Source organism: Heterocephalus glaber, unplaced genomic scaffold (assembly GCF_053883595.1).
Source record: "Heterocephalus glaber isolate CG9 unplaced genomic scaffold, H.glaber_assembly_v1.0 deba00001813, whole genome shotgun sequence".
Lineage (NCBI taxonomy): Eukaryota > Metazoa > Chordata > Mammalia > Rodentia > Bathyergidae > Heterocephalus > Heterocephalus glaber.
Window position 1 is genome coordinate 1410707 of NW_028258484.1, and position 23815 is coordinate 1434521.

The window sequence follows — 23815 nt, forward strand, 5'->3', positions numbered from 1 at the left end:
GGAGTGCTGGTTTGGTATTCACAAAGTTCCTAAAGTGCTGTTTGTCATGAAAGTATCTTATTTCTCCATCCATTTTGAAAGATAGTTTTGCAGGGTACATCAATCTGGGTTGGAGGCTGTTTTCTTTTAAGGCTTGGAATATGTCACTCCAAGCTCTTCTTGCCTTGATGGTTTGTGTTGAGAAGTCTGCTGTGATTCTGATGGGCTTTCCTTTGTATGTGATTTGTTTCTTTCCTCTGACTGCTTGGAGAACTTTGTTCTTCTGTTGAGTTTCTGGAATCTTAACAATTGTATGCCTATGTGTAAATTTTTTTTGATCAATGCTATTTGGAGTCCTATATGCCTCACTTATCTGTATGCCAAGCTCTTTTCCTGTGCTTGGGAAGTTTTCTGCCATTATTTCTGTGAAGAGATTTTTTATGTCATCAGCACTCTCTCCTGTTTCTTCTTTGACTCCAATCATTCTTATGTTATTCTTCTTTGCATCATCTAGCAGCTACTGGATTGATTTCTCATGTTCCCTTATAATTTTGAGGTAATTTTTCTTTTCCTGGTCACTAATTGCAATCTTATCTTCTCTATCTGAAATTCTGTCCTCACATTGGCTCATTCTGCTGTGTAGACTTTCAATGGAGATTTTCATGTCCTGGAAATCTATCTGCATCTGTTTTATGGATTCCATTTGTTTCTTATGTTGGGATTCCATCATGTTCCTGAGCTCCTTCTCTAGATTTATTAATCATGTCTTGCACTACACTGGGGGCACAATTTCTCCTGTTATCTGAGAAATTATTTCTGATTTTATTTTTTCCAGATCCCCTTTTGTTGCCAGTTCAGTGGGTCCAGGTGGTTGAGTATCAGAGTGTTCCATCTCATTTCCCTTTGGGGTTGCTGTAGGTGATCTGGAAGTCTGGATTTGAGACTTATTTACGTATTTTCTCATGTTGATTGGGAGGGCGGGTGGGGTGCTGTTGGCACCCACGAGGCTCACCTCTTCTGAGCTGGGAGAGGTGAGAGAGGGCCCGGGAGTGGCAGTAGGGATGGTGGCCCAGAAACCCCTTCCTCTGGGCTGAGAATGGCGGGACAGATGGTGGCCCAGAAGCCTTTTCCTCTGGGCTGGGAGTGGCTGGGTGGATGGTGGCCAGGAAACCCCTTCCTCTGGGCCAGGAGAGGTGGGAGGGATGGTGGCCCCAAAGCCCTTTCCTCTGGGCCAGGATTAACAGGGTGGACAGTGGCCCAAAAGCCCTTTCTTCTGGGCTGGGAGTGGCAGGAGGGATAGTGACCATGAAGCCCCTTCCTCTGGACTAGGAGCAGTGGGACTGCCACTCAGAAGCCCCTACCTCTGGGCTGGGAGCAGTGGGAAAGATGGTGGCCCGGAAGCCCCTTCCTCTGGGATGGGAGCAGTGGGACTTATTCCATGGAGTTTACAGAGTGGAATGTTCTGCCACAGTGACAGAGTTCTAGCTGCTTTCTCTGAGAAAGAACTGGTCTTTATATCATCACCTTACAATGGCTTGCATGATAGAGATGGTGGTAGAAAAAGCTTTGAATGAAAGCTTCCGTGCAAAATGCAGAAGCATTCTGAAAAGTGTGTTTGGCTTTTAACACCAAGTTCTCCTCGGGATAATGTTGTGGACAATCCAGAACCTTTTGTTCTGCAGAACGCCATGGCAAATTCTAACTCCAAGAGCTATTCACAGTCAAGGCCTCGCAGAAAATTACTACAGAAATTGGTAATGTAGAGAGGTAGATTTTGTTGTGAATACTATTCCATGGAAGTTACAGAGTGTAATGTTTTGCCAAAGTGACAGAGTTCTAGTTGCTTTCTCTGAGAAGGAACTGCACTTTTAGCATAACCTTCCATTGACTTGCCTGGGAGAGGTGGTGCTAAAAGTATGTTTGAATGAGAACTGCAGTGCAAAGTGCAGAAGCATTTTGAAAAGTATGTTTGGCTTCTAAAATCAAGTTTTTCTTTGTACAAAGTTGAGCATTTTCCAGGACCTTTCTTTCAACAGAACTGGATGGCAATTTCTAGGCCCAAGTGCTATTCACAGTAGGCCTCATAGAGATGTGCTACAGAATTTGGCAATGCAGAGTACCAGGTAGTGATGTGAATACTATTCCATGGTATTTACAGGGTGTAATGTTTTGCCACAGTGACAGAGTTCAAGCTGGTTTCTGTGAGAATGAACCACAGTTTATATCATTACATACCATTGACCTGCATGGGAGAGGTGGTGCTAGATGTTTGTTAGAATAAAAAATGCAGTGCCAAGTGCAGAAGCTTTCTCAAAAGTACATTGTGCTTCTAACATCAAGTGCTTCTTACCACAAAGTTGAGGACTTTCCAGGACATTTATTTCAACAGAACTGCATGGCAATTTCAAGGCCCAAGTGGTATTCATGGTACAGACCTCAGAGAGATATGCTACAGAAATTGGCAATGCAGACAGCCAGATTATGATGTGAATAGTATTCCATGCAATTGACAAAGTGGGATATTCTGCCACAGTGACATAATTCTAGCTGCTATCTCTGAGAAGGAAATGCACTTTATATCATAACCTTCCACTGACTGGATGGGAGAGCTGGTGCTAGAGGAATGTTTGAGTGAAAACTGCAGTGCCAAATAGAGAAGCATTATGAAAGCTGTGTTTGTCTTCTAAGATTCAGTTCTTCTTTTGACAAAATGGAGTACTTTTCAGGGCCTTTCTTTCAGCAGAACTATAAGGCAATTTCTAGGCCCAAGTGCTATTCAAAGTACAGGCCTCATGGAAATATGCAAATGAAATTGGCAATATAGAGAGCCAGATTGTGATGTGAATGTTACTCAATGGAATTTACAGAGTGGAATGTTCTGCCACAGTGACAGAGTTCTAGCTTCTTTCTCTCACAGGGAACTGCACTTTATATCATAACCTTCCATTGACTTGCATGGGAGAGCTGGTGCTGGAAGAATGTTTGAAAGAAAATTGCACTGCAAACTGCAGAAGCATTTTGAAAAGTTTTGGGGTTTTAACATCAAGTTTTTCTTAGGACAGAGTTGAGGACTTGCAGGACCTTTCTTTCAGCAGAACTACATGGCAATTTCTAGGTCCAAGTGCTATTATTCTCAGTACAAGTTTGATAGAGATATGCTACAGAAATGGGTAATGCTGAGAGCCAGATTGTGATGGGAATGTTATTCCATAGAATTTACAGAGTGGAGATGCCAAATCACCCCGCTGCAGACAGGCAGGTCTGCCCATGCCCCACCGGGGTCCTGAATCGCACAGAACATGCTGAATCAGACCGCTGCAGACAGCCAGGTTTGCCCATGCCCTGCCGAGGTCCCCAGCCACACAGAATATGCCAAATCAGCCCACTGCACACAGGAAGGTCTGTGCACACCCTACTGAGGTCCTGAGTCGTGCGGAAGACACCGAATCACCCCGCTGCAGACAGGTAGCCACCTGGTTCCACACTACAGAGACGCAGAGGACACTGGATCACCAGACTAAGGTACTGAGTCCCGCTGCTCCCAGCCCAGAGGTAGGGGCTTCTGAGCCATTGTCCCACTGCTCCTGGTCCAGAGGAAGGGGCTTCCCGGTCACCATCCCTCCCGCTGCTCCCAGCCCAGAGGAAAGGGCTTTTGGGCCACGTTCTGTCCTGCTGCTCCTGGCCCAGAGGAAGGGGCTTTCAGGCCACCATCCCTCCCACTGCTCCTGGCCCCTGTCCCACCTCTCCCAGCTCAGAGGAGGTAATCCGTGCAGGTGCTAACAGCCCCCCCCACCCCAGTTGAAATGAGAAAACACATAAGTCTCAAAACCAGACTTCCAGATCACCTACAGCAACCCCAAAGGGAAATGAGATGGAACACTCTGATACTCAACCACCTGGACCCACTGAACTGGCAACAAAAGGGGATCTGGAAAAAATAAAATCAGAAATAATTTCTCAGATAACAGGAGAAATTGTGCCCCTAGTGTAGTGCAAGACATGATTAATAAATCTAGAGAAGGAGCTCAGGAACATGATGGAATCCCAACATAAGAAACAAATGGAATCCATAAAACAGATGCAGATAGATTTCCAGGACATGAAAATCTCCATTGAAAGTCTACACAGCAGAATGAGCCAATGTGAGGACAGAATTTCAGATAGAGAAGATAAGATTGCAATTAGTGACCAGGAAAAGAAAAATTACCTCAAAATTATAAGGGAACATGAGAAATCAATCCAGTAGCTGCTAGATGATGCAAAGAAGAATAACATAAGAATGATTGGAGTCAAAGAAGAAACAGGAGAGAGTGCTGATGACATAAAAAATCTCTTCACAGAAATAATGGCAGAAAACTTCCCAAGCACAGGAAAAGAGCTTGGCATACAGATAAGTGAGGCATATAGGACTCCAAATAGCATTGATCAAAAAAAATTTACACATAGGCATACAATTGTTAAGATTCCAGAAACTCAACAGAAGAACAAAGTTCTCCAAGCAGTCAGAGGAAAGAAACAAATCACATACAAAGGAAAGCCCATCACAATCACAGTAGACTTCTCAACACAAACCATCAAGGCAAGAAGAGCTTGGAGTGACATATTCCAAGCCCTAAAAGAAAACAGCCTCCAACCCAGATTGATGTACCCTGCAAAACTATCTTTCAAAATGGATGGAGAAATAAGATACTTTCATGACAAACAGTACCTTAGGGACCTTCGTGAATACCAAACCAGCACTCCAAAGAATTTTAGACAATATCCTAGGAACAGACATTGAGGATCACAACCCCAGGAAGCAAAGCAGAATGAACCCATCTGGCATGACAAGAAATTAAATGTCAAGGGAGAGAACCCAACAAAAAGAAAAAGTCGTGGCAATGACAAGTCAATATGTTTCAGTTATAGTCATCAATGTTAATGGTCTCAATTCACCAACCAAAAGAAATAGACTGGCAGAATGGGTCAAGCAGCAAAATCCAACAATATGCTGCATACAAGAAACACACTTAATTCAAAAGGAAACTCACAGACTCAAAGTTAAAGGGTGGAAAACAATACTCCATGCGACAGGAATCCGAAAAAAAACAGGAGTAGCTATCCTCTTTGCAGATCAGGTAGATTTCAAACCAACACTAGTTAAGAGAGATGAAGAAGGACACTACATCCTTGTAAAGCGAACAATCCAAGAGGAAGAGATGACAATCATAAATATCTATGCACCAAACACCAGTGCACCCAACTATATCAAACAAATACTAACAGACATGAAAAGTCATATATGCACTAATACAATTGTAGTGGGGGACCTCAACACCCCACTGTCACAGATAGATCAACTAGACTAAAAATAAGTAATGAAACACTGGAACTCAATCGAACTCTTGAACAAATGAACTTAACAGATGTTTACAGAGTCTTCCACCCCACAAAATCAGAATACACATTCTTCTCAGCTGCACATGGGTCATTCTCAAAAATAGACCACATACTCACACACAGAACATGTTGAAGGAAGTGCAAAGGAATTGAAGTTATCCCCTGTATATTATCAGACCATAGTGCGATGAAATTGGAGATCCATAGCAAAAGAAACTCGAAAAATTTCATAAACACTTGGAAATTGAACAACACACTTCTGAATAACCAATGAGTCACAGAGGAAATTAAAGAAGAAATCAGACAGTTCCTTCAATTAAATGACAATGACAATACAACATATCAGAATCTATGGGACACAATGAAAGCAGTCTTATAAGGAAAATTCATAGCAGTGACTACACATATTAGGGAAACAGAATGAGCCCAATTAAACAACCTGATGCTGAACCTCAAGCTTCTAGAAAGAGAAGAGCAGGACAATCCCAAAGCTCATACAAGGGAGGAAATTATAAAGATCAGAGGAGAAATCAATGCAATGGAGACTAAGAGAATGATACAAAAAATCAATGAAGCCAAGAGTTGGTTCTTCAAAAGAATCAACAAAATTGACAAACCTTTAGCCAACCTTGTCAGAAAAAGGAAAGAAAAGGCCCAAATCCATGCAATTAGGAATGAAAAGGGTGAAATGACAACAGACCCAGCAGAAATCCAGAGGATCATCAATACCTACTTCCAGAACCTATACGCCAATAAGATGGACAACACAGAAGAAATGGACAGATTCCTAGATACATATGAATTACCAAACTTGAACGAAGAAGACCTAAAAATTCTGAACAACCCAATATCAACCAATGAAATTGAAAATGTAATTAAAAACTTATCAACTAAGAAAAGCCCAAGTCCTGATGGTTTCACTGCTGAATTCTACAAGACATTTAGAGAGGAACTACTGCTACTACTGTTTAAATTCTTCAATGAAATTGAAAGGGAAGCAATACTCCCAAATTCATTCCTGGAAGGAAGCATCACCTTGATCCCCAAAGCAGGGAAAGACCCAACTGAAAAAGAGAACTATAGGCCAATCTCACTAATGAACATAGATGCAAAAATCCTTAATAAGATAATGGCAAACAGAATGCAGAAGATCATCAAGAAGATCATACACCCTGATGAATTGGGCTTCATCCCAGAAAAGCAGGGATGGTTCAATATATGAAAATCAATCAATGTAATATGCTATATCAAGAGAGCCAAGTACAAAAACCATATGATTATCTCCATAGATGCAGAAAAAGCATTTGACACAATCCAACACACATTTATGATAAAAACCCTACAAAAAATTGGAATAGACAGTCTCTACCTCAATCTGATAAAAGCCATCTATGAAAAACCAAGAGCCAATATCATACTAAATGGTCAAAAACTGAAATCCTTCACACTAAAATCAGGAACAAGACAAGGATGTCCACTCTCACCACTCTTGTTCAATATAGTTCTGGAAACAGCCACAGCAATGAGACAAGAGAAAGAAATAAAAGGAATAAAGATAGGTAATGAAGTCAAATTGTCATTATTTGCAGATGACATGATACTCTACATAGAAGACCCCAAGAACTCCACCAAAAGTCTTCTAGACTTGATAAGCAAATTCAGTCAAGTAGCTGGTTAAAAGGTCAACACACAAAAATTGATAGGTTTCCTCTACACCAATGACAGACACATTGAGAGAGAAATAGGGCAAATAATTCCTTTCACAATAACATCCAAAAAACTGAAATACCTAGGAATCATCCTAATGAAAGAAATCAAAGACCTCTTCTTTGAAAACTATGGCACTCTGAAAAGAGAGATTGAAGATGATATCAGAAAATGGGCAGACATCGCCTGCTCCCAGATAGGAAGGATTAATGTAGTGAAAATGGCCATACTTCCAAAACTGCTATATAGATTTAATGCAATTCAAATTGAGAATCCAGCAGCATACTTCATAGACCTCAAGAAAACAATCCAAAAATTCATTTGGAACAAGAAGAGACCCAGAATAGCAAAAGCAATTCTAGATAACAGAGACATGGCAGGGGGTATCACAATCCCCAACCTGCAACTCTACTACAAAGCTACTGTGATAAAAACAGCATGGTACTGGCAAAGAAACAGACTTGAGGACCAGTGGAACAGATTAGAAGATGCAGAAACAACGGCAGACACACTCAGCCATCTCATCTTCGATAAAGGAGCCAAACACCCTCACTGGAGGAAAGATAGCCTCTTTAATAAATGGTGCTGGAAAAATTGGGCTTCAACTTGCCAAAGGTTAAAACTGGACCTGTATCTCTCACCATGCACTAAACTAAAATCAAAATGGATTAAAGATCTAAATATTAAAATAGAAACTCTGAACCAGTTGAAACAGAGGTTAGGTAGAACCCTTGAAGACATCAGTGTAGGAAAAGATTTTATGAACAAAACCTCAGTTGCCTGAAAACTAGCACAAACAATCGACAAATGGGATTGCTTCTTATTAAAAGGCTTCTGCACAGCAAGAAAAACCACCAGCAGTGTGAAGAGACAACCCACAATGTGGGAAAAAATCTTCACCTGCTCTTCCTCAAACAAAGGTCTACTCTCTTGAATCTATAAAGAACTTAAAAAGATCAGACCTCCCAAATTTAAAGACCCAATCCAAAAATGGGCAGCTGAAATGAACAGACATTTCTCACACAAAGAAGTAGAAATAGCAAATAAATACATGAAAAAATGTTCAACATCACTGTTCGTTCAAGAGATGCAAATGAAAACAACGCTGAGATTCCACTTCACTCCAGAAAGAATGGCTGCTATCATGAAATCAACCAATAACAAATGCTGGAGGGTCTGTGAGGAAAGAGGAACCCTGCTCCACTGCTGATGGGAATGTAGACTGGTGCAAGCACTGTGGAAATCAGTATGGAGATACCTCAAAGAACTAGGACTGGAAGTCCCATTTGACCCTGCTATTCCACTGCTGGGGATCTTCCCCAAAGAATTAAAAGAATCATACCCCAGTGATATATGTGCACCCATGTTCATAGCAGCACAGTTTGTGATAGCTAAAACTTGGAAACACCTCAAATGCCCATCAACTGGAGACTGGATAAAGAAAATGTGGTTTTTTAATAAAATGGAGTACTACTCAACCATAAAAAATGAGAAATTAGAGACATTTATAGCTAAGTGGATGCACATTGAGGCAATACTCTTAAGTGAAATAAATAGGACACACATGTGTAAATACCATATAGTTTCTCTGGTGTGAGAAACTGAAAGTGTAAATAAGGACTAAATGTATAATAGGTCATGTGAGATAGGAAGAAAAGGGGCAAAGGGGTAGGAAGTGTGAGGGCTAGGGGAAAGGAGAGAAGGGAATGGAATTAATATGAGAAAATGGAAAAATAGGAATAAAATCTTTGTAAATAGGGAGAAATGGAGGAGTTGAAGGGAGGGCTGGGCAAGGGTGAAAAATAAGAACCAAGAAAGACTATGTAAAGGTGCAAATTTCCAATGATGAATGTCATTATATTGTATACCTAAAATGTACCAATGATTAGAATGAATAATCGAAAATGTAAAATAGGAAGAAAAGGTCCAAAGGGGTAGGCGTAGTGGGAGGGGCAGGGGAAAGGAAAGAAGGGAAAGGAAAAATGATGAGAAATCGAAAAAATGGAAATAAAGTCTTTATAAATAGGGAAGGGTGGAGGGCATGAAGGGAGGGCTAGGAATAGGGAAAAAATAAGAACCAAGATGCATTATGTAAAGGTACAATTCCCAATGAGAAATGTAATTGTGTTGTATACCTACAATGTACCAATAAAAGAATTTAATACAAAAAAAAAAAAAGAATTTACGGAGTGGAATGTTCTTCCACAGTGACAGAGTTCTAGCTGTGTTCTCTGACCAGGAAGTGCTGTTTATATAATATTCCTTTTAGTTTCATGGGAGAGGTGGTGCTAGAGGAATGTTGAATGAGAACTGCAGTGCAAACTGCAGAAGTATTTTGAAAAGTGTATTTGTCTTTTAACATCCAGTTTTTCTTAGGACAAAGTTGAGGACATTCCAGGACCTTTTTTTCAGGAGAACTACATGGCAATTTCTAGGCCCAATGTCTATTCACAGTATAGGCCTCATAGAGACATGCTACAGAAATTGGCAATGCAGAGAGCCAGATTGTGATGTGAAAACTATTCAATAGAATTTACAGAGTGGAATGTTCTGCCACAGTGACAGAGTTCTAGTGGCTTTCTCTGAGAAGGAACTGCAGCTTATATCATAACCTTCCTTTGACTTGCTTGGGAGAGCTGCTGCTAGAAAAATGCTTGAATGGAAAATGCACTGATAACTGCAAAAGCATTCTCAAAAGTGTGTTTGGCTTCTAACATCAAGTTTTTCTTAGCACCATGTTGAGGACTTTCCAGGACCTTTCAGCAGAACTACATGGCAATTTCTAGGCCCAAGGGCTATTCACAGTACAAGCCTCAAAGATATATGCTACAGAAATTGGCAATGAAGAAAGCAAGATTGTGATGTGAATACCATTGCATTCAGTTTACCAAGTAAAGTGTTCCACCACACTGACAGAGTTCGAGGTGCTTTCTCTGATTCGGAACAGCACTTTATATCCTAACCTTCCACTGACATGCCTGGGAGAGCTGGTCCTAGAAGGAGGCTTGAGTGACAAATGTAGTGTAAAGTGCAGAAGCATTTTCAAAATGTGTTTGGCTTCTAACATCAAGTTCTTCTTCTCACAAACTTGAAGGCTTTCCAGGACATATCTCTCAACAGAACTACATGGCAATTTCAAGGCCCAAGTTTTATTCATGGTAAAGGCCTCTGAGAGTCAGGCTACAGAAACTGGTAATGTAGAGAGCCAGATTTTGATGTGAATCATATACCATGGAATTTACAGAATGGAATGCTCTGCCACGGTGACAGAATTCTAGCTCCTTTCTCTGAGAAGGAAATGCTCTTCATAACATGACCTTCCATTGACTTGCATGGGAGAGCTGGTGTGAGAAGGAGGTTTACATGAGAACTACAGTGCAAACTTCGGAAGCATTCTCAAGTGTGTTTGCTTTCTAACATCAAGTTCTTCTTAGCACAAAGTTGAGGACTTTCCAGGACATTTCTTTCAACATAACTGCATGGTAAATTCAAGGCCCAGATGATATTCCTGTTACAGTCCTCAGAGATATATATTATAAAAATTGGTAATGTAGACACCCATATTGTGATGTGAATACTATTCCAAGTAACTTACAGAATGGAATGTTCTGCCACAGTGACAGAGTTCTAGCTTGTTTCTCTGAGAAGGAACTGCTCTTTATATGATGACATTCAATTGACTTGCATGGGACAGTTGGGGCTAGAGGAATGTTTGAATGAGAACTGCAGTGCAAACTGTAGAAGCATTCAGAAAATGGTGTTTAGTTTCTAACATCAATTTCTACTTAGGACAAAGTGGAGGCCTTTACCAAATCTTTCTTTCAGGAGAACTAAATCAGAATTTCTAGGTGCAATTGCTATTCACAGTACAGGTCTCATAAAGATGTACTACAGAAACTGGCAACGCACAGAGCCAGATTGTGATGTGAATACTATTCTGTGGGTTTTATGTAGTGGAATATTCTGCCACAGTGATAGAATTCTAGCTGTTTTCTCTGATAAGGAACTGCACTTTATATCATAACCTTCCATTGACTTAGACGGGAGATCTGGTGTTAGAAGTATGTTTGAATGAAAAATGCAGTGCTAACCAGAGAAGCAGTATGAAAATTGTGTTTGTCTCCTACCTTCAAGTTCTTCTTAGGACAAAGTAGAGTACTTTCCAGGACTTTTCTTTCAGCAGAGCTACATGGCAGTTTCTAGGCCCAAGTGCTATTCACAGTACAGGCATCATAGAAATGTGGTAAAGAAATTGGCAATGCAGAGAGCCAGATTTTGATGAGAATAATATACCATAGAATTAACACAGTGGAAAGTTCTGGCACAGTGACAGAGTTCTAACTACTTCCCAGAAGGAAGTGCACTTTATATCATAACCTTCCATTGACTTGTAAGGGAGAGCTGGTGCTAGAAGTATGTTTGAATGAGAACTGCAGTGCAAAATGCAGAAGCATTTTTTAAAGTGAGTTTGGGCCCTAACATCATGTTTTTCTTAGGACAAAGTTGAGGACTTTCCAGTAGGACCTTTCTTTCAGCAGAATTACATGGCAAATTCTAGGCCCACAGGCGATTCACAGTAGAGGCAACATAGAGCTGTGCTACAGAAATTTGCAATGCAGAGGGCCAAATTGTGATGTGAATACTATTCCATGGAATTTACAGAGTAGAATGTTCTGTCCCAGTGACAGAGTTCTAGCTGCTTCCTCTGAGAAGGAACTGGTCTTTGTATCGTAAAGATCGCTTGCATGGAAGAGTTGGTGCCAAAGAATATTTGAATGAATACTTCTGTGAAAAATGCAGAAGCATTCTGAAAAGTGTGTTTGACTTTTAACATCAAGTTCTCCTGAGGACAATGTTCCAGACATTCCAGCACCTTTCATTCTGCAGAACAACATGGCAAATTCTAACTCCAAGTGCTATTCACGATACAGGCCTCATAGAAAATTACTACAGAAATTGGCCCTATAGAGAGGTAGATTTTGTTGTGAATGCTATTCCATGCAAGTTACAGAGTGGAATGTTTTGCTACTGTGACAGAGTTCTAGTTTCTTTCTCTGAGAGGGAACTGCACTTTTATCATAACCTTCCTTTGACATGCCTGGGAGAGTTTGTGGTAGAAGTATGTTTGAATGAGAACTGCAGAGCAAAGTGCAGAAACATTTTGTAAAGTGTGTTTTGCTTGTAACATCACCTTTTTGTTTCTACAAAGTTGAGCACTTTTCAGGACCTTTGTTTCAACAGAACTACATGGCAATTTCTAGGCCCAAGTGTTATTCACATTAGGCCTCTTAGAGATGTGCTAAAGAAATTGACAATGCACAGAGAGAGATAGGGATGTGAATACTATTCCATGGAATTTACAGAGTAAAGTGTTCTGCCACAGTGACAGAATTCAAGCTGCTTTCTGTGAGAATGAACTTCTCTTCATATCATAACATTAACTTGTATGGGAGAGCTTGTGCTAGAAATTTGTTAGAAGGAAAAATGCAGTGCCAAATGCAGAAGTTTTCTCAAATGTGCATTGTGCTTCTAACATCAAGTTCTTCTTAGCACAAAGTTGAGGACTTTCCAGGACATTGATTTCAACAAAACTGCATGGCAATTTCAAGACCCAAGTTGTATTCATGGTACAGGCCTCAGAGAGATATGCTACAGAAATTGGTAATGCAGAAAGCCAGATTGTGATGTGAACAATATTCCATATCATTTACAGAGGGGAATATTGTGCCACAGTGACAGAATTCTAGCTGTTTTCTCTGAGAAGGAATTGCACTTTTTATCATAACTTTTCTTTGACTTGCATGGGAGAGTTGGTGCTAGAAGTTTGTTTCAATGAGAAGAGCATTGCAAATTGCAGAAGCATTTTTAAAAGTGTGTTTGGATTTTAACATCAACTATTTCTTAGGAGAAACTCGAGGACTTTCCAGAACCTTTCATTCAGCAAAACTACATGGCAATTTCTAGGCCTCAGGGCTACTCACAATACAGGCCTCAGAGAGATGTGTTGCAGAAAATGGCAATGCACAGAGCCAGATTGTGATGTGAATACTCTTCCATTGAATTTACAGAGAGGAATGGTCTTCCACAGTGACAGTGTTCTAGCTGCTTTCTAGGAGAAGGAACTGCACTTTATATCATACCCTTACATTGACTTGCATTGAGAGGTGGTGCTAGAAGAATGTTTGAATGAGAACTGCAGTGCAAACTGCAGAAGCATTTTGAAAAGTGTGTTTGGCTTCGAACCTCAAGTTCTCCTTAGGATGAAGTTGAGGGCTTTCCAGGACATTTATTTCAACAGAACTGCATGGCAATTTCAAGCCCCAAGTGATATTCATGGTACAGGCCTCAGAGAGACATGCTACAGAAATTGGTAATGCAGAGAGCCAGATTGTGATGTAAATAATATACAAGGGAATTTACAGAGTGGAATGTTCTGCCACAGTGAAAGAGTTCCACCTGCTTTTTGTGAGAAGGAACTGCTCTTTATGTCCTAACATTCCTTTGACTTGCATGGGAAAGCTGCTTCTAGAAGAATGTTTGAATGAGAACTGTACTGCAAAGTGCAGAAGCATTCTGAAGAGTGTGTTTAGCTTCTAACAACATGTTCTTCTTAGGAAAATGTTGAGGACATTCTTGACCTTTTTTTTAGCAGAACTACATGGGAATTTCTACTCACAAGTGCTATGCACAGTACAGTCCTCATAGAAAGGTGCTACAGAAATTGGCAATGCACAGAGCCAGATTGTGATGTGACTACTATTCCATGGAATTTACAGATTGGATTATTCTGCCACAGTGACAGAATTCTAGCTCCTTTCTCTGAGAAAGAACTGCACTTTATATTATATCCTTCCATTGCCTTGGATGGGAGAGCTGGTGGTAGAAAAATGTTTGAATGAAAGCTGCAGTGCCAACTAGAGAAGCATTATGAAAGTCATGTTTGTCTTCTAACATTGAGTCCTGCTTAGGACAAAGTAGAGTACATTCCAGGATCTTTCTCTCAGCAGAACTACATGGGAATTTCTAGGCCAAAATGCTATTCACAGTACAGGCCTCATATAGACTTGCCACAGAAATTTGCAATGCATAGAGTCAGATTGTAATATGAATACTATTCCATGGAATTTACAGAATGGAATGTTCTGAAACAGTGACAGAGTTCTAACTGCTTTCTCTCAGAGGGAGCTGGACTTTATATTATAACCTTCCTTTGAGTTGCATGGAATAACTGGTGCTAGAAGAATGTTTGAATGAGAACTTTTGTGCAAACTACAGAAGCATTATGGAAATTGTGTTTGTATTCTAACATCAGGATTTTCTTAGGACAAATTTGAGCACTCTCCAGGACATTTCTTCCAACAGAACTACATGGCAATTTCAAGGCCCAAGAGGTATTCATGGTACAGGCCTCATAAAGATATGCTACAGAAATTGGTAAGGCAGAGAGCCAGATTGTTATGTGAATACTATTCCATGCAATTAACAGACTGAATTGTTCTGCCACAGTGTCAGAGTTCTAATTCCTTTCTCTGATAATGAACTGCACTTTATTTCATAACCTTCCTTTGACTTACACTGGAGAGCTGGTGCTAAAGAATGTTTGAATGAAAATTGCAGTGCCAACTGCAGAAGCATTCTGAAAAGTGTGTTTGGCTTCTAACATCAAGTTCTTTGTACAATGTTGCAGACTTTCTAGGACCCTTCCTTCAGCAGAACTACATGGCAAATTCAAGGCCCAAGTGGTATTCATGGTACAGGCCTCATAGGGATATGCTACAGAAAATTTTAATGCAGAGAGCCAGATTGTGATGTGAATAGTATTCCATGGAATTTACAGAGTGGAATGTTCTGTCACAGTGTCAGAGTTCTAGCTGCTTTCTCTGAGAAGGAACTGCACTTTATATCATCAACTTCCACTTACCTGCATGGGAGAGCTGGTGCTACAATTATATTTGAATGAGAACTGCATGGCAAACTGCTGAAGCATTGTGAAAAGAATGTTTGTGTTCTAACATCAAGTTTTTCTTAGGACAAAGTTGAGGACTTTCCAGAATATTTCTTTCAACAGAACTACATGGCAATTTCTTCTTTTTATTGACATACTTATTGGTACATTTTAGGTATACGATACATGTATATTTATCATTGAGTGTTTTTACCTGAAAATGAAGTATCATAGTTCTTTTTTTTCCCTCCCATTGCCTGTGCACCCTTCACCCCCTCCATCCTTCCCTATTTACACAGACTTTGACTCCATTTTTATTCATTCTCATAATTTTTCTTTTCCCTTCCTCCCTTTCCCCTTGCCCTCCAACCACCCCTACACCCTTTTACCTGTTCCTATGTCAAATTATCAATTATTCATTTTAATCCTTTTCATCCTTATTTACACTTTCATTTTCTCACACTAGAGAGACTATTCGGTATTTACACATGTGTGTCCTGTTTATTTTACTTAAGAGTATGGCTTCAATATGCACCCATTTAGCTATAAATGTCCCTAGTTTCTCATTCTCTGGCTGAGTAGTACTCCATTTTATTAAAAAAACCACATTTTCTTTATCCAGTTTCCACTTGATGGGCACTTGGGTGTTTCCAAGCTTTAGGTATTACAAACTGTGCCACTATAAACATAGGTGCACATATATCACTGTGGTATGATTCTTTTAATTCTTTGGGGAAGATTCCCAGTAGGGGAATAGCTGGGTCAAATGGGCCCTGTAGACCTAGTTCTTTGAGGTATCTCTATACTGATTTCCACAGTGGTTGCACCAGTCTAAACTCCCACCAACAATGGAGAAAGGTTCCTTTCTCTCCACACCACTGCCAGCATTTGTCATTGGTTGATTTCTTGATAGCAGCCATTCTCTGTGGGGTGAGGTGGAATCTCAGTGTTATTTTCATCTGCATCTCTCAAATGACCAGTGATGTTGAACATTTTTTCATATATTTATTTGCTGCTTTTACTTCTTTGTCTGAGAAATGTCTGTTCATTTCAGATGTCTATTTTTGAATTGGGTCTTTGAATTTGGGGGGGGTCTGTTTTTTTAAATTCTTTATATATTCTCAATAGTAGACCTTTGTCTGAGGTACAGTTGCTAAAAATGTCTTCCCATATTGTAGGTTGTCTCTTAGCTCTGTTGGTAGTTTCTCTTGCAGTGGAGAAGCTTTCTAATATGATGAGATCCCAGGTGTTGATTCTTTGTGCTAGCTCCCATGCTACTGAAGATTTGTTCATAAAGTCTTTTCCTATGCCAATGTCATCAAGAGTTCTACCTAACTTATCTCCAGCAAGTTTAGTGTTTCTGTCATAATATTTGGATCTTTAATACACTTTGATCTTAGTTTAGTGCACAGTGATAGGTATGGGTCTAGTTTTAATCTTTGGCAGGTTGAAATCCAGTTTTTCCAACACCATTTATTAAATAGGCTATCTTTCCTCCAATGAGGGTAGTTGGTTCCTTTGTCAAAGATGAGTTGGCTGAGTATGTCTGGAGTTGTTTCTGCATCTTCTAATCTATTCCACTGATCTTCATGTCTGTTTCTTTGCCAGTACCATGCTGTTTTTATCACAGTAGCTTTGTAGTATAGTTTCAAGTTGGGGATTGTGATACCCCCAGCCATCTCTCTGTTGCCTAGAATTGCTTTTGCTATTCTAGGTTTCTTCTGCATCCAAATGAATTTTTGAATTGTTTTCTCTAGTTCTGTGAAATATATTGTTGGAATTTCAATCAGCATTGCATTAAATCTATACAGCAATTTTGGAAGTATGGCCATTTTCACTATATTGATTCTTCCTACCCAGGAACAAGGGATATATTTGCATTTTCTTATATCCTCTTCGATGTCCTACTTCAGAGTACTGTAGTTTTCAGTGTAGAGGTCTTTTGCTTCCTTTGGTTGATTCCTAGATATTTCATTTTTTTAGATGCTATTGTAAAAGGAATTATTTCTCAAATTTCTCTCTCAATGGGTCTGCTATTTGCATATAAGAAGGCTATTGTTTTTTGAGTGTTGACCTTGTATGCAGCTACTCTACTGAATCTGTCAGTTAGGTCTAGAAGACTTTTGACTGAGTTTTTTGGATATTCTATGTAAAGTATCACATCATCAGCAAATAATGACAGTTTTACTTCTTCCTTTCCTATCTTTATTCCTTTTATTTCTTTCTCTTTTCTAATTGCTACGGCTAATGTTTCCAGAACAATATTGAACAGGAGTGGTGATAGTGGGCATCCTTGTCTTGTTCCTAATTGTAGCATGAAAATTTTCAGTTTTTGACCATTTAATATGATGTTGGCTGTTGGTTTTTCATAGTTAGCCTTAATCAGGTTGAGATTAAAAAAAAAACCTTCTATTCCAATTTTCTGTAGTGTTTTTGTCATTAATGGGTGTTGGATTTTGTCAAATGCTTTTTCTGCATCTATTGAGATGATCATGTGGTTTTTGTCCTTGACTCTAATAAAGTGTATTACATTTATTGATTTACAGATGTTGAACCATCCTTGCATCCCTGGGTTAAATCCAACTTGGTCAGGGTGTATGATCTACTTCATGATACTCCATATTCTGTTTGCCAGTATCTTGTTGAGGATTTTTGCATCTATGTTCATTAGGGAGATTGGTCTGTAGTTCTGTTTTGGGGTTGGGTCTTTCCCTGGTTTTGGGATCAAAGTAACACTTGCTTCCCGGAATGAATTTGGAATCCTTGCCTCCCTTTCAATTTCCTTGATGAGTTTAAAGAGTAATGGCGATAGTTCTTCTTTAAATGTCTTGTAGAATTCAGCAGTGAAGCCATCAGGACCAGGGCTTTACTTTGTTGGTAAATTTTTCATTACATTTTCAATTTCACTCATTGTTACAGGGGTGTTTAGAATTTCTATATCTTCATCATTTAATTTTGGCAATTGGTATGTATCTAGGAATCTGTCCATTTCTTCTGTGTTTTCCATATTATTAGAGTACAGGTTCTCAAAGTAGGTATTGATGATCCTCTGGATTTCTGCTGGATCTGTTGTGGATTCACCTTTTTTGTTCTTAATTGCATGGATTTGAGCCTTTTCTTTCCTTTTTTGATAAGGTTGGCTAAAGGTTTATCAATTTTATTTATTCTTTCAAAAAACCAACTCTTTGATTCATTGATTTTTTGTATCATTCTCTTAGTCTCCATTGCATTGATTTCTGCTTGAATCTTCATAATTTCCTTCCTTGTATGAGCTTTGGGTTTGTTATGCTTTTCTTTTTCTAGGAGCTTGAGGTTCTGCATTAGGTTATTTAACTGAGTTCTCTCTCTTGTCCTAATATGGGCATTCAGTGCTATGAATTTCCCACATAGAACTGCTTTCATTGTGTCCCACAGATTCCTGTATGTTGTACTGGCATTATCATTTACTTGTAGAAACTATCTAATTTCTTCTTTAATTTCCCCTGTTACCCATTGATTGCTCAGGAGGGTGTTATTCAACTTCCATTTGCTTATGGGAGTTTTGCAGTTTCTTATGTTATTGATCTCCAATTTTATTGCACTATGGTCTGATAATACACAGGGGATAACTTGAATTCTTTTACATTTACTTAGATATGTCCTATGAGCTAGCAAGTGATCTTTTTTGGAGAATGACCCATGTGCAGCTGAAAAGAATGTGTATTCCAATTTTGTGGGGTGGAATGCTCTGTAAACATCTATTAAGTCCATTTGTTCAATAGCTTGGCTCCGTTTTAGAATTTCATTGTTAATTTTTTTTCTAGTTGATCTGTCTATTTGTGATAGAGGGGTGTTGAGGTCCCCCACTACAATTGTATTAGTGCTTATTTGTTTTTTCATGTCCATTAATATTTGTTTTGTATAGTTGGGGGCATTCATATTTGGTGCATATATATTTAGGATTGTCATCTCTTCCTCTTGGATTGTTCCCTTCACAAGGATGTAGTGACCATCTTTGTCTCTCTTAATTAGTTTTGTTTTGAAATCTATTTTGTCTGCAAATAAGATTGCTACCCCTGCTTTTTTCTGGGTTCCTGTCATGTGGAGAACTGTTTCCCATCCTTTTACTTTCAGTCTATGAATTTCCTTTTTAGTTAGGTGTGTTTCTTGTATACAGCATATTGTTGGATTTTGCTTCTTGACCCATTCTGTCAGTCTATTTCCTTTGAATGGTGAATTGAGACCATTAACATTGATAGTTATAACTGATAGATATTGACTCATCCTTGTTATGATGTTTTACTGTTGTTGGCTTTTATTTCTTATTTTTCCCCCTTTCCATTTAGTGTCTTACCTTGCCTGGTGGCTTCCCTCTGTTGGGCCTCATGGAGTTGTGATCATCATTGTCTTTTTCTAGGATATTGCTTAGGATTGTTTGGAGTGCTGGTTTGGTATTCATGAAATTTCTCAGGTGTGAGCCCCACAGCCTCCCAGATCAAGGCGGTGGGCCAGACCAGCAGCAGACTGCCTGGCAGTGGATGCAGACCCCACCTGCTGCCCGGAGGGAGCTGCTTCTTCAACCAGCAGGGACTGTTTGTCAAAAGTGCCCACGGGAGTAAAAGGCTGGGTTTCTGAGTTCCTAGAAGGGCTCCATTTCCCAAATTTGCCATTTGTGAAGTGTGGATATGCAGGCTCTAACTTTCCAGAGCACATCTTCCCTGCTTTCATTGGCAGACCTATTATCAGATCAACCACCAAAGTGGGAAACATTGAAATCAAGGATCTTATGGTTGGTGATGAGACCAGTTAATTATGCTCAATGTTAGAGCTTAACTACCCCATGAAAAATGACATAGTACAAAATTGTGATGACATGAAACACCTGTGGGACTATACATTTGGACCAGAAAAACTCAACATAGACACGAGAAGTTGCAAAATCTTACTTACTGAACCTCCTATGAACCCAACCAAAAATAGAAGATTGTAGAGGTAATGTTTGAAACATACCAGTTTTCTGGCATGTATGTAGCCATCCAGGCAGTTCTGACTTTATATGCTCAAGGTTTATTGACTGGTGTAGTGGTGGACTCTGGAGATGGTGTAACTCACATTTGCCCATGTATGAAAGCTTTTCTCTCCCTCATCTCACCAGGAGACTGGATATTGCTGGCAGGAACATCATCAGATATCTCATCAAGCTGCTTTTGTTGTGAGGATATGCCTTCAACCATTCTGATGATTTTGAAACAGTTCAAATGATTAAAGAGAACCTGTGTTACGTGGGATACAATATTGAACAAGAGCAGAAACTGGCCTTAGAAACCACAGTATTAGTTGAATCTTACACACTCCCAGGCAGACAAATTATTAAAGTTGGGGGAGAGAGATTCGAAGCACAAGAAGCTTTATTTCAGCCTCACTTGATCAATGTTGAGGGAGTCGGTGTTGCTGAATTACTTTATAACACAATCCAGGCAGCTGATATTGATACTAGATCTGAATTCTATAAGCACATTGTGCTTTCTGGAGGATCTACTATGTGTCCTGGCCTGCCATCATGGTTGGAACAAGAACTTAAACAGCTTTACTTAGAACGAGTTTTAAAGGGAGATATGGAAAAACTTTCTAAATTTAAGATTCTCATTGAAGACTCACCCCACAGAAAGCACATGGTTTTCCTGGGTGGTGCAGTTCTGGCAGATATCATGAAAGACACAAAGACAAGTTTTGGATGACCCGACAAGAGTATCAGGAAAAAGGTGTCCATGTGCTGGAGAAGCTCGGTGTGACTGTTCGATAAACTGCAAGGCTCGATCCCATCACACCACTAATGCTTTCTTTTTTCCTTTATTGGCAATAATTGAACTCATTCAACTCCTGAACATGGAAGAGGTGTCTCTGTGCCCTTTGACTGGAAAGGTCAAGTTTTATTCAGATGCCTTGGGGAAGTTTTGTTAAATTTTTGTTACTGTGGGTAAATCTGGCTGCTTAATGCAACCACTTCCCTGCCAACAAAATCAGAGGGCAAAGAAAGGGTCTCGTCTGCTGCTTTGTTTCTTCTAAGGTTTAGATGACTCCTATGGGCTTTCTATTTTCACTTTACTGCTCTGATGTTGCTCTTGTTAGTCTTTAGCACAGTAGGTAGTATGCCTGTATTAGCATAAGAAAAACTTTAACTGGGCTTTTGCATATTCCTGGGGTTGGGGGTGGTAAGGGTTGGGTGGGCAGCCCTAACCCCTTAGAGCATTTTCTCTCTAGTGTGATGCTTGCAACAGTTAATGCTGCAGCTTTGAGTACCTTAAAGTTTCTCCTGTTATCATCTTAGGGAAATGTTAAGCTCAGAACTAAAGTGTTTTGAGTGGGTTATTGTGTGATGGGGAGAATGGGTACTCTCTTGATTATGATTTTTGAGGATTTTTGCAGGGCAGGGTTGTGCAGAAGATGAACTTTATTTACAGTACTTTGATTTGGCAGGTTTTCTTCTTTTGGTCTGCCCGGAACTGTTTCTATATGATATGTTTAATATTCCATTACCATGTGGCTTAGGGATTTTTTTTTTTAAATCAACCATGTTAGGTGAGAATAGACTGTAGAATCTATCAATGGAAAAGTAACATTTAAATGTGCTTTAAAAGTAAATAAATATGCTTTTATTAATTCAAATTACAGATAAAAATTGCTTAAGAGCTAGTGTTTTCTAAATGCTTCTGTTTATTCCAGAATCATTAAGATAACCCAGCACTCAGTAGCATTTCTTGCAAATACTTATTTTATATAACTGACCAGTGCTTATTTAATAAAACAAGCAGTTACATGTAAATAATTTCTGGCAGTAGATTTTCATGGTTGGTTTAAAAATGACATTGGCATGTGGGACTTGCTGCCAGTTGAGTAATTTTCATTTGTTTTCTGTCTGTTTTGGTTTGAGACCCACAAGCAAAGTAAAATTTGACTATTTAAAATGTTTGCCAAAACCAAGATTTAAATGTGTCTTTTTATGGAAAACTAATCCTAACTGCTAATTCCCAGATGTCTTTTATGCTTGAAGGAAGAGTGGTTGGGATTCTTTAAAGGTTAGCAAACTTTCCTGCCTGTGTCAGAAAATCCTACTTATGAATCCTGTCAGTATTGTTATCTGAAAAAATATCAAATAGTATCCAGAGATGAGTTCTTCCTAAATTTGAGAAATAGTTAAGAAATCAAATCATGCTAAGTATAAAGTGCAGATTATTTTTCTGCATTTCAAAATGTTCTTTACTGAAAATGAATTTGAAAAGGAAAGCTTTAATTTTTTGGATGACTGAAATTAGAGAAATTGGCTTGACTTTTTTTGTATGAGAAAACTTTAAAAATTAGTTTATATGAAGGTTAGTTTTAATTATGCAGCTCTGTTAATACTATTTTTGTCTGTTTTACCTCAACTTGAACACAGAAGTTGGTGTGCATGCTGGACATGCTTCAGTACACAAGAATAGTCCATGAATAATGTCAGTTGTGTCAGGTAAAAGGGCCGAAGACCAAGACCAGACCAGGCCACAACAAGCCTTTATTAGGGGAATAGATCTGCTGGGCTGTCTCTGAACAAAGGAGAGACAAAAGCAATATGGTTGGGGCAGGGAGAGTCTTTTATAGAGACTGGGGTGGGGTTTGTAGGGGCTGAGGCAGAGTTGAGTGAGGTAGTGACTAGGGAATGGAGGAGCCGGTGATGTCACTAGGTGGTAGGAGGTGAGCGAGTATTAGGTTACTCTCTAGGTGGGAACAGGGGCATGCTGGGAAGAAGGGTTTGTTCTTTGGTGGGAGCAACCATCTTGGCATGACATCACACGGGGGAGGGGCAAAGCACCATAGGAAGAGGGCAGCTACTATACATAATAGCTGCTGAGGTGGTGGGAGACCTATGAAGTTGGACTTGCGGCCTGGCTCTCAGAATAATTTTGGAATCCTAAAGAGTTCCTAACTCATATACTGTATTTACAATGACTGCAGCCTTTTGAGTTCTGGCTTTGTTAAAGAACACATGCTATACATAAGGTCAGTAGCTACTGACTCTAGTTCAGATAAATGGATTGACTCTTGGCCTTTGGTCATTACTTTAAAATATGGGTAGGGCCAGGGATTTAGCTCAATGGTTCCAGTGCCTGCCTCACAAGCACAAGGTCCCGAGTTCAATCCCTCGTACCAACAAATAAATAAATAAAAATAAAATATGGGTATAAAAAAAAGAATGGGAAGAACTCTTCAAACAATAAAAGAACATACACTTGTCTTTTGTCCCATGAATGTAGAATTTGTTTTCATTTCATAACTCTGCTAGCAAAATGACAGTGAAAATGATATATTAATATATGTAATAATTTAGAAATTCCATTTTATAATTTTCCTATCCTCAGTAAAATAATACATTTAATACTTTGGGAGTTGGGAGGTATTATATTCAATTGGAGTTGTCAGATATGAGTTGTGTGGGGGTTCTCTTTTAAAAGATCTGATTTTTAGCTCCTAAAAATCCATTGTCACTTAGATTCCAATGATGATTAAAATTATTTTTAAATTAGAATCACCAATGCCTTGAAGGGTTTCTTAGTAAACATGGTACTGCCTGTAAACTTCTACACAGTTCTAAGTGAGCATTGTTAATATCTGGAAAGCATTTTGAAAGATCAATAGAAAGCTAAATATTCTAAATTGAACACAAATATACTTCTTACTGATTTAGAAAATAAAATCAGATTTTTCAAAGTGAAAAAAAAAATTTCTCAGGTGTTCTTTGTCATAAAAATATCTAATTTCCCCACTGATTTTGAAAGATAATTTTGCAGGATT

General features: G+C 39.2%; 1 pseudogene; it reads left to right on the top strand.

The window, feature by feature from the left end:
• The window catches only part of LOC101708890 (actin-related protein 2 pseudogene), a 45948-nt pseudogene extending 25093 nt beyond the window's left edge, over nt 1-20855 (top strand).
• The last annotated feature ends 2960 nt before the right edge of the window (nt 20856-23815 follow it).